Here is a 20,452-nt window from a genome sequence, read left to right as displayed (position 1 = left end):
GCAAGCATTTTTAATGATTAATTTGCCCTGAGCACTTGGGATGCATTCGCAGCCAGTACAGCTACTGGAAAAGTCTGTTAACATGTCTGGGGATGGAGCGGAAATCCTCCAGGGACATCTCCATGAAGCTCTCCTGGAGGTACTCCAAAAGCCTTGCCACAAGGTTTCTGGGCAGTGCAGCCTTATTCCGTCCTCCATGGTAGGACACTTGACCACGCCATGCTAGTAGCAAGTAATCTGGTATCATTGCCTGACAGAGCCTGGCAGCGTATGGTCCCGGTGTTTGCTGGCATTCAAGCAACATCCGTTCTTTATCTTGCTGTGTAATCCTCAGGAGAGTGATATCGCTTAGGGTAACCTGGTTGAAATAAGGGAATTTAATTAAGGGGACTGAGGTGGCCGTTCCTACTGGGCTGTTTGCCTGTGGCTGAAAAGAAATCCTTCCCTGCATTTAGCCAAGTGCAAGCGGGGGGGGGGAGGATTGGCCCAGAGCTTTTCGCGTTTTGCTAGCAGGGATCTTCCCTGATACCAGCCAGGCGGTGGGGGGAGGGATAAAGCACTCATTCCTCAGAATTCATGGCGGGTGGGGGGGGGGGGGTGTTAGTTTGGTTCCTGCAGGGATCTTCCCTGATACCAGCCACGCGGTGGGGGGAGGGAGAAAGCACTCATCCCAGAGAATTCATGGCGGGTGGGGGGGGGGGGGGTGTTAGTTTGGTTCCTGCAGGGATCTTCCCTGATACCAGCCACGCGGTGGGGGGAGGGAGAAAGCACTCATCCCAGAGAATTCATGGCGGGGGGGGGGGGGTGTTAGTTTGGTTCCTGCTGGGATCTTCCCTGATACCAGCCAGGCGGTGGGGGGAGGGATAAAGCACTCATCCCAGAGAATTGGATGGTGGGGGGGGGTGTTAACCTTCAGCAGCAGAAAACAAGCTAACAGGAAAACTGCAGCACAACGGGCTTTGCTTGGTATGTGGGAAAGCAGGGCGCAGAAGCCTAAAGACAGTGGCTTACCATGGCAGCATGCAAGGTGAATTCTGTTGCCCCGACCTGCGTCTGTGATCTCTAGCAGCAAAGCCACAGGCACTCAATATTAAGAGGCAAAATGCGACCTTGCACAGAAATCACATGTGCTATGTAATGTGAATAGTATACACCGTGAAAGAGTATAAGCATTGTTCTGAAAAATGTATCTTTTTAAAAAATTCTCTCCTTTTTTCACTCCCTCCAGCAGGTGCAAATGTTTCAAGCCTCCCTCCTCCTTCCCGAAGGCTATCCCAGATAAGGCGTCGTAAAAAAAAAACGAGAGAAGAGATGTTTTCCGAAATCATGCAATCCACCAGGAATGAAAGAGCTCATCTGAATGAGTGGAAGGAGACGGTTTGCAAGTATAGGAAAGAAGCCAGTGACCGTGAGGACAGGAGGGATCAACGTGAGGACATGAGGGACCAACGTGAGGACATGAGGGACCAACGTGAGGACAGAAGGGACCAACGTGAGGAGAGGAGAGACGCTCGAGATGAGAGGTGGCGGCAGGAAGATCAGAGGAGTCGGGAAGCAACGCTGGGGCTGCTGCGTGAGCAAACAGACATGCTCCGGCGTCTGGTGGAGCTTCAGGAACGGCTGCTGGAGAACCGAGTGCCGCTACAGCCCCTGTATAACCCCCCTACCTCCTCACCATGTTCCATAGCCTCCACACCCAGACGTGTAAGAACACGGGGGGGGAGGCTCCGTACACCCTCCCATTCCACCCCAGTGGACAGCCCAAGCAAAAGGCTGCCATTTTTTTAACCTTTTTTTACTGGGCTTTTCCTTCCCGCAGATCCTCCTCCCAAACCCCACTCAGGTTCTGTGCCGCTACAGCCCCTGTATAACCCCCCTACCTCCTCACCATTTTCCATAGCCTCCCCACCCAGATGTGTAAGAACACGGGGGGGGAGGCTCCGTACACCCTCCCATTCCACCCCAGTGGACAGCCCAAGCAAAAGGCTGCCATTTTCTTAACCTTTTTTTACTGGGCTTTTCCTTCCCGCTGATCCTCCTCCCAAACCCCACTCAGGTTCTCTCCCTCTTTTTATAATCAATTCATAAAGAATAAATGATTTTTAAACAATGGTGACTTTATTTCCTTTGAAAGCAAGCTGGGGGAAGGGGGAGGGTGGGTTCCTTACAGAGAATGAGTCAATAAAGGGGGCGGGTTTTCAGGAAGGATAAACAAACATAAATTTCACACTGTAGCCTGGCCAGTCATGAAACTGGTTTTCAAAGCTTCCCTAATGCGCAGCGCTTCATCGTGTGCTCTTCTAATCGCCCTGGTGTCTGGCTGCGAGTAATCAGCAGCCAGGCGATTTGCCTCAGCCTCCCACCCTGCCATAAAGGTCTCCCCCTTGCTCTCACAGAGATTGTGAAGCACACAGCAAGCAGTAATAACAATGGGGATATTGGTTTGGCTGAGGTCTGAGCGAGTCAATAAGGATCGCCAGCGACCTTTTAAACGGCCAAATGCACATTCTACCACCATTCTGCACTTGCTCAGCCTGTAGTTGAACAACTCCTGACTCCTGTCCAGGCTGCCTGTGTATGGCTTCATGAGCCATGGCATTAAGGGGTAGGCTGGGTCCCCAAGAATAACAATTGGCATTTCAACATCCCCCACGGTTATTTTCTGGTCCGGAAAGTAAGTCCCTTGCTGCAGCCGTTTAAACAGATTGGTGTTCCTGAAGACGCGAGCGTCATGAACCCTTCCCGGCCAGCCCACATGGATGTTGGTGAAACGTCCCTTGTGATCCACAAGTGCTTGCAGCACCATTGAGAAGTACCCCTTGCGGTTTATGTACTGGGTACCCTGGTGCTCCGGTGCCAAGATAGGAATATGGGTTCCATCTATTGCCCCACCACAGTTAGGGAATCCCATTGCAGCAAAGCCATCCACTATGACCTGCACATTTCCCAGAGTCACTACCTTTCGTAGCAGCACCTCCGTGATTGCTTTGGCTACTTGCATCACAGCAGCCCCCACAGTAGATTTGCCCACTCCAAATTGATTCCCGACTGACCGGTAGCTGTCTGGCGTTGCAAGCTTCCACAGGGCTATCGCCACTCGCTTCTCAACTGTGAGGGCTGCTCTCATCTTGGTATTCTGGCGCTTCAGGGCAGGGGAAAGCAAGTCACAAAGTTCCATGAAAGTGCCCTTACGCATGCGAAAGTTTCTCAGCCACTGGGAATCGTCCCACACCTGCAACACTATGCGGTCCCACCAGTCTGTGCTTGTTTCCCGGGCCCAGAATCGGCGTTCAAAGCCTATAACCTGGCCCATTAACATCATAATCTCCAAAGCACCGGGGCCCGCGGTCTCAGAGAATTCTGTGTCCGTGTCCATGTCCTCATCACGCTGGTCGCTGCGCTGCAATCGCCGCCTCCTCCTCCTCCTCGCCTCTTTTTTCTGGTCCTGTGTAAGCATAAACTCCACGAGAAAGCGCGAGGTGTTTATAATGTTCAAGACTGCGTTCTGGAGCACAACGGGATCCATGCTTGATGCAGAATGGAGTCTGCAGAGTTCACTCAGGAAAAAAGGCGCGAAATGGTTGTCTGCCGTTGCTTTCAGGGAGGGAGGGGGAGGCTGTACCCAGAACTACCTGCGACAATGTTTTTTGCCCCATCATGCACTGGGGTCTCAACCCAGAATTCCAAGGGGGGTGGAGACTGCGGGAACTATGGGATAGCTATGTAAAAGCTACCCACAATGCAACGCTCTGGAAATCGATGCTACTATGGTAGCTTGGACGCACACCACCGAATTAATGGTGCCTAGTGTGGCCGAATACATTCGAATTTATAAAATCGGTTTCCTAAATTCGAATTATATAAATTCGAATTAATCCTGTAGTGTAGACATACCCTTAGGTGCCACAAGTACTCCTGTTATTTTTGCGGATACAGACTAACACGGCTGCTACTCTGAAACCTGTCATTTAGCATAGTAGTTAGCACATATTCTAAGGGACCACTCAAGGCAGAGTGGCCCATTAACACCTCTACAGTCATAGGACAAAAGGGGGAGTTAGTGGGTTGTCTTATGACTGCAGAGGTGTTAATGGATCACTATGACACTCAAGACCTTTCCTAGTCATTGCTTTCCACAATACATCCCCTATCCTGTGGGCTTTATGTTCTTTGTTCCTAATTGGTTGACCTTACATTTGGCCATATTAAAATACTTCTCTTACCAACTGTTCCAGATCACTATCAGACAACATTCCCAATTAATTTACCACTCCAATCTTTGTGTCACTTTTAAACTCTATCAAAAGTTGATTTTATATGTTCCTCCTAAACATTGATAAAGATAATGTCAGATATTGAAGCCTCCTTTCTGTCCAGTGAAAGCTTGTAAGAGATAGCAACTGTGCAGAGACCCAACAAACAACTGGGCTCTACTTTTCTCCTCATTTCTCACTTCTTATATGGTTCAGACCAAGTATTTCACTCCCCTGGCCTCCCCCACACACACCGCACTGCACACGCACACATACACACTTCATTTACAAGAAGTAATGAGTCAGAGATAGTAACAGCCTCCTCTGTGGACATTAATCTCATGTGAGAACTAAAGTTGCCTGTACAACCTTATTTTGGCACCCTTGTGTGTATGCACTATGATGCAATCTTTAAACAATCGCATACACTTATTTCCATATTAAGTTCATAGAATGGATGTTCCCATCTTGGAAATTACATTTGTTCTCATTCTCTATACTATTACAAATGATAAAAAGTATTACTTTCTCCATCCACCTAGAGGAAACAAAAGCAATCCGTAAGTTCTCATTAAATCGCAGTAGTTGGTTTTCTTGAAAGAAGTTGGTTGCCTGTCTCTCACATATACACACTTGAACTTGCATTCTAGTGCATTCACTTGGCTCTTGGAGCTATTTTTAACTCTGCCCCAAGAGCTTTTGCTCTGCTGATACTTTTTTCCAAAGTACATTTGAGACAAAGTAGTCTACTAGCCATAAGTTGCAATTCCTCCTGCAGCATCCGCTGAAGTTCTATGTTCAATTTCAAGTAGAATAGTTTTAATTTCTACTATGTTTATATTTCATTTTAAACAGCTCTATTTCTATTCTTCATTATGGCACTTTAATTAACCAAATTCAAAGACACTTAGTTTAGCTTTTCAGCAATTTTTATTCAACCAAAATGTAATTTTTATGGCTAAAGCAATACATGGATGCTAAAAAACACCCTCAGTGTCTGGAACGTCCATGAATGAATGAATGACCAGTTTTGCCCTCAAACCTCTGTCTTCTCAGATTTGTCTTCTCTTAAGATTTTCACTGAAGCTACTTTGCATAATTTAGATACAATAGAAAAATAGTGAAGGCTTCAGTATCTCTGCTCTTTTATTACCACCCTAAACTCCACCCTAACCCAATGGAGATATCCTATCCTATCTCCTAGAACTGGAAGGGACCTTGAAAGGTCATCGAGTCCAGCCCCCTGCCTTCACTAGCAGGACCAAGTACTGATTTTGCCCCAGAGTTAACCATGCATCACTATCTTAGGCTACTGGAAACAGTTTTTAATGCTCAGTCACAAGTAATGATTTAATATCAGGAAAGGCATATGTCAAATTTCATCTGAACTCAAAATGAACAGCCCTCTGGAACATGAAAGGACAGTTTAACAAGCAATTGCTGCTGTAATATTGTAATAAGAATTCTTTAGAAAAATTTTGTACAGTCTCTTCCTCTTCTAAAACGAAGGTGAGCTGAAAAAGGTAAAAAAAAAATCGGTAGTAACAGGCAATTAAAGTTTTTCAACTCAAAGAGAGATTAAACTTTTGGCTTAAAGTAAAAACCCATCTACTAATGCATTTTTCTTATGAAAAAATGATCCAGGAGCAGAAAGCTGTCTTGGCTTGCTCACGCTCACAGGTTTTGGGCCTATGGCTCTTAACTAGTAAGATCTGTCTTAGAATCAGAATACATAAGTGACCCCTCCAAACTTTACAGTTAAATGAAAAGGTTAGTGTCTTATTTTACATATGCCATTTTCCATTTTCTGTATAGCTACTAGCTTCATGAGATATGTCCCTCCCCAAGATCCTTTTAGAAAGCTTTTTTTCTTAAAAGAACCTGAAAACTGGAATATAAAATCATTACCTTTATAATATATGGTAAATATCCATAACAACAACAGTAAGGTGAACATTCAGACAGGTTATTTTGTACATTTATAGCCCCCAAAATCTTGAATCTCTAACTGCTGTTCTCATATGCTGGTTACATTACATTCACTTGGGACTACCACTAAGCATGGAGTGGCTTTTTGGGATGGGGAGGAGAGATTGTCAATTTCTCGGTATAGTACTATGGATCTGTAAATTCTAATAAATATTAGGGCTGTCAAGCGATTAAAAAAATTAACCGCGATTAATCGCACTGTTAAACAAGAATAGAATACCATTTATTTAAATATTTTGGATGTTTTCTAAATTTTCAAATATATTGATTTCAATTACAACATAGAATACAAAGTGTACCATGCTCACTTTATATTTATTTCTGATTACAAATATTTGCACCATAAAAAAAAGAAAAAGTATTTTTCAATTCACCTAATACAAGTACTGTAGTGCAATCTCTTTATCATGAAAGTTGAACTTACAAAAATTCACTGTCTCCCAGGTAGGAAACCTACCCTTTTTAAGAAGGGTAACATACTTAAATATGTCTAAGATTTGAGCAAATCTAAAGCGTCTGACTGTAAGGTAGAAGGTAAATTATAAAATGCTTGAAAAGAGCAACTTTCATATTTGTTAAAACTCCCATCTTAAGTGAGGTAACACACTCAGGCAAAGCCCATTCCAGTAGCTAGCTGAGCACTGTATTCTACATGTTAACATTTACTAAGAGAATATACCATAGCATTCTAGGTCATTATGGTAAGTAAAATAAATTTAAGACCAATTATGATAGCTTTTTACAAGAGCTCTACATCCTCCATCTCCAATTCACTCATGTTGTGAAGAACGAGTCAGTCACTCAACTCAACAGCTAGTTCCTTGGTCTGCAAATCTGCCCAATCACCTAAGGCACCCTCCAGTCTTTGATCATTTCTGCCTACTTTGTCTGATCAACAAGTGTACTGACTACTTTATGATATCCTTAAATACTAACTTTTTTTTAAATCTAGCCCAAGTGCAGCCAATAGCCACCTAGGAGGACCGTCTTCATATCTTACTGGGTTTCTTTTAAGGATCAAGTACAACTCCCACCCCATTTAATGGATTCTGCCTTAACCTCAGCCCATCCGGTCCTTCAGCCCATTCCTAAATTCCCCGATACCATCATCTTTCTGTACCCTTGTCCCTCAACTACAAGCTATTCAGTGTCTCCCCGATACTGCTGTACCACCTGGAACAAATTCTCCTTCTGAGCCTAGGCCCACGGTACCTTTCAGGTCAATACTCAACTTTTTCACTTAGCATCTGACCTGAATAGCACAAATTAATCAAATCCCCAAGCTTCAATACATTGCAAAACACAGCCTACTTCCATCCTACCTATAGATATTGTTTGTATACTTACTCTATATCTAAAATCATGAACTTGTGTAGACTAATAAGCACTGTTAGTTTTCTACAGCTTCTCAAAAATAGTGTTTTTACAATGCAATGCCACGATGTAGTAAGAATTATGCTTCCAGTCATAATTCCTCAGGCATGTCCACTAGAGGGCAGCAATTGAATATTTTTCTTTGAAGGCTACTGTAACAGCAACTACTGGACTGCCCTATTTCAGACTCATTATGAATATTAAACACCAGTGATTATATAAACTGCCCCTGCAAAAGATTTGCACACTGTGAAAGCTAAGAAGCAGGGAAACAGATAACTCAGGGAAGCTAGCCAAGTACTCATGAGGGCTATAGGTTCTGGTGGATGAGGACACAAAAAGCATGTGGAACACAGGAGCTCTGCAGGTATTCTGAGCTGAGGCAGTGGAGGGAATCCTGGGGAGTTTAGACTATCCATAGGGTTGATAAAGTCTCCAAGGACACAGAAAGTCAGTCCAACTGTCTGTGTTGGGCTATGCTGCACAGCTGCTGTGGCAACAGCCTCTCCAATAATTAAACTGTAGACTTGGTGACACACTGTAATAATGACCTTGGAAGTCATGAATTCCATGATTCTCCATGAATTCCACCTCTCTCTTCAGCCCTTTTAGTTTCCACTTCTATTCCACTTGGGTCAAAAAATTCTATTACTTTGGGGGAAGATACCAGGAGAAGCACCTCCGTGATGCAATAATTCTGCCACCTACCCCTTCTTCACAGGGATTGCGGAGATGCTGCTTCCACCTCCCTCTTCTCACACCACAGATTACACCACCATATACTGGAGGATGAAGGATTGAAGACTGCTAATAAAGGACAGCTGCTGCTGTACTTCTCTCTGCTGTCTCTAAAGGGATAGGCAATGGCCGGGTTCTCTATGCCACAGGTTCAGAGGCAATATAGTGTTCTGTTTGTGAACAGATGATCAAGTAGTCTGCCAATGAAAACTCTTGACACTTGTACAGGTCCCCTCAGACTCACTTCAGCCAACATAACCACAGTATGAAAACTGGAAGGAAAGAGTGATTTGGTTGTGTTACCTCTGATGTCACAATGACACTACTTGAGACCTGAGCTATTGACATGGATACAATTGCTTAGACTTCTTTAGCACAACTTAATTTCCTTAAATATAGCCTATGCATCAGTTTCCAGTGATTGTATTATTGTATTGAAAGATTGGATAGTGTTTTTTTCCATTACTGAGATCATCCAAGTCAATTGTATATCAACTGGATATCAAAGGAGATGGTAGCTGACATAACCTGAAGTGGAGCAGGAAGAAGACATCTATGAAAACATGCCATATTGGCATGTTTTCTGGTAGCCTGGTAGAGAGGGGCTGGAACTACTGGAGGCAGTGTCCACTCCCTGTACAGAAGTGGGATGTCTGGCATCTCCAGTATCAAATCGCAGAGAGAAGGATAATGACTCTGACTCTCAAATGAAAACCTGTCTTCCGTTTTCCCTTTCTGCTTAAGTTCCCCCAATCGGAAGAGATGTATGGAGTGCAAGAAAACTCATTGTCACATACACTGGTCTACAATTTTTGAGAAGTCGTCTGCTTCAGAGATAAAATGTGCTATTTATTATGTATTTTGATGTGCTGAATTCAAATATGACAATTAAAACAACTGATTGGCTACTTTTTCTAAGATATTTAAGTTTTTACATTTTATGTCTATGTATATTGTGTAGATAGTAGAATTTTAATCATAAATTGTAAACCTAGGTCTTTTCATGTGTTTATGGTTGCTTTACATGATAATATTTCACCTGTCCTGTTTATGTAACACTTTAAAAATCAGCAAAAGGGTTATATAAATAAAATTTATTATGAAACAAAAGGCAAAAACCTATTATGTACATAGTTTAGTCCTATTCAGTGTCTACTCGGCGCTTCTTGGCTTGTCTCTTGTATTCATTAAATGGAGCATCTCTTGTCACTGTCCAGCAATAGTCTGCAAGCATTGATGGGCTCCATTTGCCCTGATAGCGTTTCTCCATTGTTGCAATGTCCTGGTGAAATCGCTCGCCATGCTCGTCGCTCACTGCTCTGCAGTTCGGTGGGAAAAAAATCTAGATGAGAGTGCAAAAAATGTATCTTTAGTGACATGTTGCAACCAAGGCTTTTGTATGCCTTGAGGAGGTTTTCCACCAACAACCTGTAGTTGTCTGCCTTGTTGTTTCCGAGAAAATTTACTGCCACTAACTGGAAGGCTTTCCAGGCCGTCTTTTCCTTGCCATGCAGTGCATGGTCAAATGCATCATCTCGAAGAAGTTCACGAATCTGAGGACCAACAAAGACACCTTCCTTTATCTTAGCTTCACTTAACCTTGGAAATTTTCCACGGAGGTACTTGAAAGCTGCTTGTGTTTTGTCAATGGCCTTGACAACGTTCTTCATCAGACCCAGCTTGATGTGTAAGGGTGGTAACAAAATCTTCCTTGATTCAACAAGTGGTGGATGCTGAACACTTTTCCTCCCAGGCTCCAATGACTGTCGGAGTGTCCAATCTTTCTTGATGTAGTGGGAATCTCTTCCACGACTATCCCATTTGCAGAGAAAACAGCAGTACTTTGTGTATCCAGTCTGCAGACCAAGCAAGAGAGCAACAACCTTCAAATCACCACAAAGCTGCCACTGATGTTGGTCATAGTTTATGCACCTCAAAAGTTGTTTCATGTTGTCATAGGTTTCCTTCATATGGGCTGCATGACCAACTGGAATTGATGGCAAAACATTGCCATTATGCAGTAAAACAGCTTTAAGACTCGTCTTCGATGAATCAATGAACAGTCTCCACTCATCTGGATCGTGAACGATGTTAAGGGCTGCCATCACACCATCGATGTTGTTGCAGGCTACAAGATCACCTTCCATGAAGAAGAATGGGACAAGATCCTTTTGACGGTCACGGAAAACGGAAACCCTAACATCACCTGCCAGGAGATTCCACTGCTGTAGTCTGGAGCCCAACAGCTCTGCCTTACTCTTGGGTAGTTCCAAATCCCTGACAAGGTCATTCAGTTCACCTTGTGTTATGAGGTGTGGTTCAGAGGAGGAGGATGGGAGAAAATGTGGGTCCTGTGACATTGATGGTTCAGGACCAGAAGTTTCATCCTCTTCCTCGTCTGACTCAAGTGAGAATGATTCTGGTGCATCAGGAACCGGCAGTCCTTCTCCGTGGGGTACTGGGCGTATAGCTGATGGAATGTTTGGATAATGCACAGTCCACTTTTTCTTCTTTGACACACCTTTCCCAACTGGAGGCACCATGCAGAAGTAACAATTGCTGGTATGATCTGTTGGCTCTCTCCAAATCATTGGCACTGCAAAAGGCATAGATTTCCTTTTCCTGTTCAACCACTGGCCAAGATTTGTTGCACAAGTGTTGCAGCATATGTGTGGGGCCCACTTCTTGTCCTGATCTCCAGTTTTGCAGCCAAAATAAAGATGATAGGCTTTCTTAACCATAGTGGTTATACTGCGCTTTTGTGATGCAAAAGTCACTTCACCACAAACATAGCAGAAGTTATCTGCACTGTTCACACAAGTACGAGGCATCTCTGCTCACTTTGGCTAAACAGAAATGTGTCCCTTTGCAAAATCAAACACTGACAAATAAGAGAGCACGACACTGTATGATTTCTAGAGCTGATATAGGGCAATTTGTTCAGCAGAGTGATGTAAGCTTCGTTATGATTGCATCATCCATGACTTCTAGGAATAACATGATGCAATTCATATCATGTATGACGCAATATCAGCTTCAGATTGCATCATTCATTGTTTTGCCTAAAAAGCAAGTACTGTCCAAACCCAGTCATAGATTTATTTATAGATCCAGTCAAAGATGTATTTTAGTCATTTCTGGTTTAAATTGAGATCCCTTCCCTTTATAACTCACTTATCCTCCGCCATTCCCAAGCCAAGGGTCGTATATACTGACCCAATAGCATATCTTGAAAACTAGAGCCATTCAACAATTTTAAGCATCATTTTCGTTCTCCTTGACCCAGAATGAGTAAAGTTTGACTACATTTATTTCAGAAGCATTTTGGCTGTAGAGCAGTGCTATTTGTCTATCTTCTTAGTAAAGGATGAATGAAGAGATATGAGGGAACAGAAATAGGCAGAGTAGAAAAAAAGAGGTGAGGACTTCATTCTTTCACATAAAAGGTAGCAAAAGAACTGGGAAGAAGAGACTGGGGGACAATGAAATTGTCCATTCTTTTCCTCTTTGCTTCTTCGTAGGAGGCGCTGTCATGCTCTCTCTTCCATCTTTCATTCTACAAAGTGACTGGCAGTCAGGAGGATCATATAACAATTCTTATATTTGCTATTTAGTATCAACAAATTATTTGCTGCACATTTGCAAATGTAGGAAAATAAACATTGCAAATTATACACCTATGCACAACTGAGGTTTTGCTCTTCAACATTTATATTCCATATATGTATTTTCACCAAAAACACAATAAATGTGAAAATGTACATTAATTTCTTAACTGGATTATTGAGTTAAACACAAAAATTAAAAAGCAGACTTCTACAGCAATATTAATGGTTACATTGCATATACTATCTTCTCTCTGCCTAAGCAGGTATATCTTTAATAGAATACTCAATGTGATTGAGTTAGAGGAGTTGCAAGATCTTTAACTTTTGAGTTTATTGATCCTGTTTTAATTTTTCATCCTTAAGGATTCATTAATGTAGCCTTTTACATTTAATAAAGACTGAGGAAAATCCACGAATGTATGTCTATCGACTCCTCTCACCTTTTCAACATTTCACCAAGTAGTAAAATAAAATTTAAAAAACTTATTTCATTTAAGCTTCTGTGTCCTGAAAAAATGTAAGTGTTTAATGTCAATGATATTGTAAAGATAAAAACAAGTGGACTGGGAACCATGAATGATATTTAAGTTGACTATTTGAATGCTTACTGTTTTCTAACTGCCCAGATATTGTTTCAGGATGTGAGAAAATATTATAAAGCAAACCAAGCTACTCAGAATATGGCACATGCCATCAAGGATAATTCTTTAAAAAGGCTTACTATCAAGAGTTCATCCCTTTCTGAAGAATGAGAAGGCTCTTAGAAAAACAAGTAGCACATAGTTAATTAATGGAGATATCCTATCCCCTAGAACTGGAAGGTACCTTGAAAGGTCATTGAGTCCAGCCCCCTGCCTTCACCAGCAGGACCAAGTACTGATTTTGCCCCAGATCCCTAAGTGGCCCCCTCAAGGATTGAACTCACAACCCTGGGTTTAGCAGGCCAATGCTCAAACCACTCATCATCAACCATTCATCAGGATGAAAAGAATGAAATAATTATCTAAAAGCCAAGCTAAGTTCTAATTTGCTCAAAGGACTTATTTCTAGTGTACAATTATTAATACTTATGAGTCACAATAACTAAGCAGCACTGCTGTGACTATAACCGACTTTTATAAGCTGTTGCACAAAAGAGTAAGATAAGTTCATTTCCTATTCCTTCCTCTTGCATTTCTGTTCAATTACCAAAAAAGTCTTTGCAGGAAGAAGAGGTGTTCTACTATGCTTTAAATCAGGGGTCGGCAACCTTTCAGAAGTGGTGTGCCGAGTCTTCATTTATTCACTCTAATTTAAGGTTTCACGTGCCAGTAATAATTTTAACGTTTTAGAAGGTCTTTCTATAATATATAAATAAACTATTGTTGTACGTAAAGTAAATAAGGTTTTTAAAATGTTTAAGAAGCTTCATTTAAAATTAAATTAAAATGCAGAGCCCCCCGGACCGGTGGCCAGGACCCGGGCAGTGTGAGTGCCACTGAAAATCAGCTCACGTGCCGCCTTTGGCACCCGTGCCATAGGTTGCCTACCCCTGCCTTAAATGATTATATAAGTGAGTGCCCTGCATATCTCACAATATGTATTTATGAATCAGTCAACTGGATTTCAGGACTATAATTTGATCAAAGGATTTTAGAGCAAAGCTAAAGTTGTCTATATATTTGCCATTATGCAAATTGGACTTCTATTTTCATTTTAAAGTTTGCCAGTTTTTAATTTTATAATACTAGAATTCAAATCCCATTTCAAGAATACTGAGCAGAATCTCTCTCTTCCCAGGGTACCATGGAGAGCTCCTACAGCCACTACTCTGTCTCCTTTGCCCCCTCCTTTCTTCCCCTCAGACTCCACAGTCTGTCACTCCTCCTGCCACCATCAGCAGGCCTGATCTGTTCAAACAGCTTTGTCCTAACTACCACAGATATTCTGGCACCCTCTGGCTGGTCTTTTTATAATCGCTATTACCACTCTTCCAATTGCTTACCTAGTTATTTTCAATTTGAACAATGCCTGAGCATTCTATCTGGATGCCAACTAAATGTCCACTTGGCTGTATCATGTAATTAGTGGGTGCAATATTGTGTAACTACCATTTAATTCTGATTGTTATTTCAGACAGTTATATTAAGATGTCACAGTTATGTTTTCCAAAAAAGTCAGGGCATTAAGTTGCAGATTCACAGCCCAGACAACAGACCCACTGAACAGCTGTCAGCATACTTCACTGATAAATTCAACCAACAAATCTGTCCCACCATCCTGACTGATTTTGGCACCATCACATATAATGAATATCATTTATCAAGTCAGAACCTGTGACACTGATCTATGTTCTCTCATGGCTTGTACAAGCCAGTGAAGAACAAATATACCCATTACTAATGGAAATAATCAATGTTGCCTTCAGAGAAGGACTCCTACCAAACTCATCAAAAATGCAATCTTCAAGAAGCCAACTCTGCAACTACCATCCCATCTCCAGAGTTCCGTTCCTGGATAAATTGACAAACTAATTTAAACAAAGACCCAACCTGTATCATAGAATCATATAGCAGATCTTCCTAACTAGAAACAGCACTGCTGAAAATTGGCACCAAGGATTCTCTTTCCTCACTGAGCCTCAGAGGTCTCAACAGCATGATACTACTTCAAATAAAGAGATCCATTAATAATGGACAAGCTAGTGAAGAGAATCATAGAATATTAGGGTTGGAAGGGACCTCAGGAGGTCATCTAGTCCAACCCCTTGCTCAAAGCAGGACCAATCCCCAGACAGATTTTTACCCCAGTTCCCTAAATGGTCCCTTCAAGGATTAAACTCACAACCCTGGGTTTAGCAGGCCAATGCTCAAACCACTGAGCTATTCCTCCCCCACCCGCCCAAGTCTCTTGCTTGTGGGGCTCAGCTGTTGTTCAGGCATGCTTACTGTGTGGTTGGTTCGCTGTTCCCCTGTTGGCCTCATATCTGATAACAAGGACATCAGCTAAACTGTCCTAAATGCTCCTCAACCAAGAGACTGTCATAGATCTGTCTTCTGAAGGACAAATCAAAAGCCTGTTATCAGTAGATGTTTTAGCTGGACTATTAATTCCCTCCACTACCTCAGCATCTACTCACTGCATAACTCTCCTTCACATCCCTCCATAATGTGCACTAATTCTGCACTACCATTGGTGGTAACCCACTGTCAGTTGAACTGATGTTTTACTAAACAAAACCTTAAAAACAAATCACCTACTGTTCCGCTGTGCATCTCCAGTATGTGTGCACAGCACTCTGTTTAATAGTTGTCTAGGTTTGTCTCAGCTTGTGTACTCCTCAGTGTAAGGACTTCTGCTCCATGTTACTATGATGCTAAGTACACTGTTAGTGCACCACAAATAACTAACACAGAACCATCATTTTCAAGGCAGAAACAAGGATCTAGAAAGCATTCCAACTTTGAGGGGGCGTACCTCTATATGGAGCACAGAAGTTGTCTTTCGCTTTTAAAGGTTAATTTTCACTGGTGATAGTTGAACTGTAAGAAGGAAAGCTGCAGGAGGACAGCATTCTAGAGGACAGTCAAGATATTCCCGATTCACTGGTTTGTGGAGGGAGGCAGGGGTGCGGGGGCAATGTGCATTCTGATTAAAAACAAACAAAACAAAAAAAACCCAAACCAACAGTTCTTCAAGAATGCTTCAGGAGACTACCACACCATTCATACTCTTCTGACTGAAGGGAATAGATTTAAATAAGTCATAATTTCCCTTCAATAGGGAATATATTAGGAGCATTGTTTAAAAAAAAAAAACCCCAAAAGACTGGCTTTGATGGCAGCCTTTTCTTTTGGGTTCATCTACAACTTTCAAGCAGACTACATCAAGCCGTGCTGTATGATGCTCAGAAAGAATGCATTGAGAGCAGAGAATAAGTCTCAATGTTTCCTTGTACTCCCCAGTCTGTCTTCATCTCTCTTGTCTTATTGTAAGCTTCTTGGGGCAGGCACTGTCTTCTTGTTCTGTGTATATACTATGCCTAGCACCATGGGGTCCTTGTCCATTACTAGGTCCACCTAGGCACTACAGTATTGTATAAAATATATGCTGTTCCTCACTATGTGCAAATACCACCACAGATCAATGGGTCCTCCTCCAGTACTAAAGGAATGCTCAATAGAATTTGCCTCAAACCTTTTCTTTTTGGTGTCTCCAAAATAGCTTTCTGCTGATGTCTACTTCCTCATTCTCAAAATAACAGGATTTGATGCCTGCTGTTGACATGAGACTCCTTCCTCAGGGACAAGCATTTTCATGGGGTCATTGAAGTCCATCACCAGATGGTAAATTGCAAGGGAATATATCATCATGTACAATATGCAGATTTGCTCTTAGTATAATGCTTTTACAGATTCCCTTTATTTTCCTATTCTGGGGCATTTTACCAATGCCACGCAATGTTTTTCAGCTTGGTGTTGATAAAGCATCATCGGTGCCCTGTCAAGTGTTCTAATATCATGGAAGAGTTGGTAATGCCATGTAAACACAATGTGATTACCAGAAACAATCCTTCATTAGTTTTCATGAAGCTTTACACATTAAGTAAATTCTCATCCTAATGTTAATATATACTTTTGATCTAGGGCCATCTAATTACAGGCTATACATAAAGTAATGCGATTGTAAACAAGAAGTTATAGGTAAGTGAACTATTCCTTTGAACTATACCAAAAAGTGAATTGGCCTGATCGTATTACAGTGCCTTTTGACACTTCTTAGATTCCTATTAGCATGCAAGTGAATTAGCCTGCTGCCTTGGTCCGAGCTGGCAATCTGCTAGACAGCATCACAGATGTATTTGCAAACTGATGCAACCTGATCATCCAAGCTTAGCAACGAGTTAAACAGAACCCCAAGGGTTCTTTGACAAATTCAGTGGAAGGCAGAAATATCTTTGGCTAGCTCTTCTCAAAGTGTTTCATGATTCTGACCAGCATCACTTCCATCTTGCCTGTGTTTAGCTTCAGCTAGTTGTTTATCGAAGACCTAATTTCCTGTTGGCATTCAGACATTGAAGAAATGGCAGTTGTTGTATCCATTGAGAATAAGGTATAAAGCTGAGTGTCATTTGTTGCAAAGCCCTTGGTGTCCCACTATCTCACCCAGTGCCATCATGTAGATATTGAAGAGAAGCAGGGATAGTATGGATCCCTGTGGGATGCTGCACATGACGGACCTGAGGAAGGAGCAGTTACCATCACCAATCTAATTTCTGCTGGAGAGGAACGATTGGAGCCACTGCAGTGCTGGGCCATCAACCCCTTGTGATGTCATGTAGGTGTCAGTAGTACCTTGTGTGTCCCCTGTGTCAAAGGCTGCAGGTCCAACAATATGAGAATTGTAATCTTAATTGTGTCCATGACCATGAGATCATCTTTTTATTGCCACTTAGGGCTGTCTCTGTGCTATGCCCTGGTCTGAACCCTGATTGTGAGGCATCGAGGATCTTGAATGATGTTACAGAAGTATGGGCTGGATGAATGGACTGTAAGGTGGATAGAAAGCTGGCTAGATCGTCGGGCTCAACGGGTAGTGATCAATGGCTCCATGTCTAGTTGGCAGCTGGTTTCAAGCGGAGTGCCCCAAAGGTCGGTCCTGGGGCCGGTTTTGTTTAATATCTTTATTAATGATCTGGAGGATGGCGTGGACTGCACTCTCAGCAAGTTTGCCAATGACACTAAACTAGGAGGCGTGGTAGATACACTAGAGGGTAGGGATCAGATACAGAGGGACCTAGACAAATTAGAGGATTGGGCCAAAAGAAACCTGATGAGGTTCAACAAGGACAAGTGCAGAGTCCTGCACTTAGGACGGAAGAATCCCATGCACAGCTACAGACTCGGGACCGAATGGCTGGGTAGCAGTTCTGCAGAAAAGGACCTAGGGGTCACAGTGGACGAGAAGCTGGATATGAGTCAACAGTGTGCTCTTGTTGCCAAGAAGGCTAACGGCATTTTGGGCTGTATAAGTAGGGGCATTGCCAGCAGATCAAGGGACGTGATCGTTCCCCTTTATGCAACATTGGTGAGGCCTCATCTGGAGTACTGTGTACAGTTTTGGGCCCCACACTACAAGAAGGATGTGGAAATATTGGAAAGAGTCCAGCGGAGGGCAACAAAAATGATTAGGGGTCTGGAGCACATGACTTATGAGGAGAGGCTGAGGGAACTGGGATTGTTTAGTCTCCAGAAGAGAAGAATGAGGGGGGATTTGATAGCAACCTTCAACTACCTGAAGGGGGGTTCCAAAGAGGATGGAACTCGGCTGTTCTCAATGGTGGCAGATGACAGAACAAGGAGCAATGGTCTCAAGTTGCAGTGGGGGAGGTCTAGGTTGGATATTAGGAAACACTATTTCACTAGGAGGGTGGTGAAGCACTGGAATGCGTTACCTAGGGAGGTGGTGGAGTCTCCTTCCTTGGAGGTTTTTAAGGCCCGGCTTGACAAAGCCCTGGCTGGGATGATTTAGTTGGGAATTGGTCCTGCTTTGAGCAGGGGGTTGGACTAGATGACCTCCTGAGGTCCCTTCCAACCCTAATATTCTATGATTCTCTTCACTAGCTTGTCCATTATTAATGGATCTCTTTATTTGAAGTAGTATCATGCTGTTGAGACCTCTGAGGCTCAGTGAGGAAAGAGAATCCTTGGTGCCAATTTTCAGCAGTGCTGTTTCTAGTTAGGAAGATCTGCTATATGTCTGGATGTATGCAGCAGTGTTGTAGTCCTGTTGGTCCCAAGATATTAGAAAGACAACATGGGTGACGTAATATTAGCTGGTCCAATAAAATATATTACTGCACCCACCTTGTCTCTAAGAAGTCTGGATGGACATTTCTGAATGTGCATAAAGATTTCATTGATTTGATTTGAGTGAATTTACTGACAGCAAAAAGATTGATAGCCCATAAGAATATGTTTCAGAGTAGCAGCCGTGTTAGTCTGAATCCGCAAAAAGAACAGGAGTACTTGTGGCACCTTAGAGACTAACAAATTTATTTGAGAATAGTCCGTTTTTCACAGAACAGCAGCTCTGACAATGCAAGATTCCCTATATTGCCGTGACAATGCACCACTAAGCCCTGTTCTAGAAGGATCACGTCAAGAGTTAAGGCTAGCAAAGGCCTCCATGACCATTTCAGACTTTGGCTTCTGCAGCTATCACACATGAAACCAACTAATGAGCTTGAAATCAAGAACTACCCTTCATCCTTTGAGACATCAAGTCCTCCAGGAACAAAAAGTTTGTTATGCAAGTACACAAACAGGAAGTGTTTTAGCTATGAGAAGTTTCGCATAATTTGCTATGCAAGTTTTAAGATTTTTTTCTCTAATTCTAGATAGCAAAAAAAATGCACTCTTGTTCAGTCTACCAACCAATGTCACTAATTTCTGAAATGTAAAACTGCCATGTGAAAGCATTTCTTACCTGTATAAGGGATCATTGTTGTATGCTGAATTTTTAGCTATTTTTAGATATTAACACAGCTCTTTTTATAGAAGTTTAAATTACGGAATTCCTGTCCTGCTCACAGATTATCAAAGTACACTATTTTGACCATTTTCTAAAGATGCAAAGTATTTTGAAGATTCATTTACTATAAAAAAAAAAAAACAATTATTTTGCCAGTACTCAAACTAGGTATTTATTGTGTCACACTGATTTTTATTGATTCAGAAATTTATAAAGCACCACCACTCATGCCACAATTTCCTAGACACAAGATGTGCTGCAGAGCTCTCTAAAATGTGTATCAAAGGGTCAAAATGTAGCATGGACATACTAAACAGCAGGTGGAAGGGAAGTAGACAGTGAGGGTTACGGAGATGAAGGGCCCTACTACACATTCTACATCAGGGATCTCAAACTCAAATCACCATGAGGGCCACATCACTGACACCTTTTCATATAAAGGTACAAAAGCCCCCCCCCACCCCACCCCAGCCTTTCCATGAGGCCCCACCCCTGCCCTGCCTCTTCCCATCCCTTCCCCAAAGTCCCCACCCCAATTCCACCCCCTCCCCGCCCCTATTCCAACCCCTTCCCCAAATCTCCGCCCCTGCCCCGCCTCTTCTCCGCCTCCTCCCCTGAGTGCGTGGCTCCCCGTTCCTCCCCCCTGGAAAGCACTATGCGCCACCGAACAGCTGTTTGGCGGTGGGAAGCACCTGGAGGTAGGCAGAGGAGCGGAGATGCGGCGCGCTGGGGGGGGGGGGGGGGGGCAGCAGGTGAGTGGAGCTTGGCGGCCGCAGGAAATAACTCCGGGGGGGCGCGGGGAGCTTGGTGGGCCGCAGCAAATAACTCCGCAGGCCGCATGTTTGAGATCCCTGTTCTATATAGAGGAAGCAGACAGCCAGGTATGCAGATAGGAAGTGGCTATTTGGTGGATCCCTGCCTTTGCCCAGTTTGGGGGAAATGGCAGGAAGAGTCAGCAAGGAAGGGTGTGTCCCTACC

This window comes from Emys orbicularis, chromosome 11 (assembly GCF_028017835.1).
Source record: "Emys orbicularis isolate rEmyOrb1 chromosome 11, rEmyOrb1.hap1, whole genome shotgun sequence".
NCBI lineage: Eukaryota > Metazoa > Chordata > Testudines > Emydidae > Emys > Emys orbicularis.
This window is presented reverse-complemented; position numbering follows the sequence as displayed.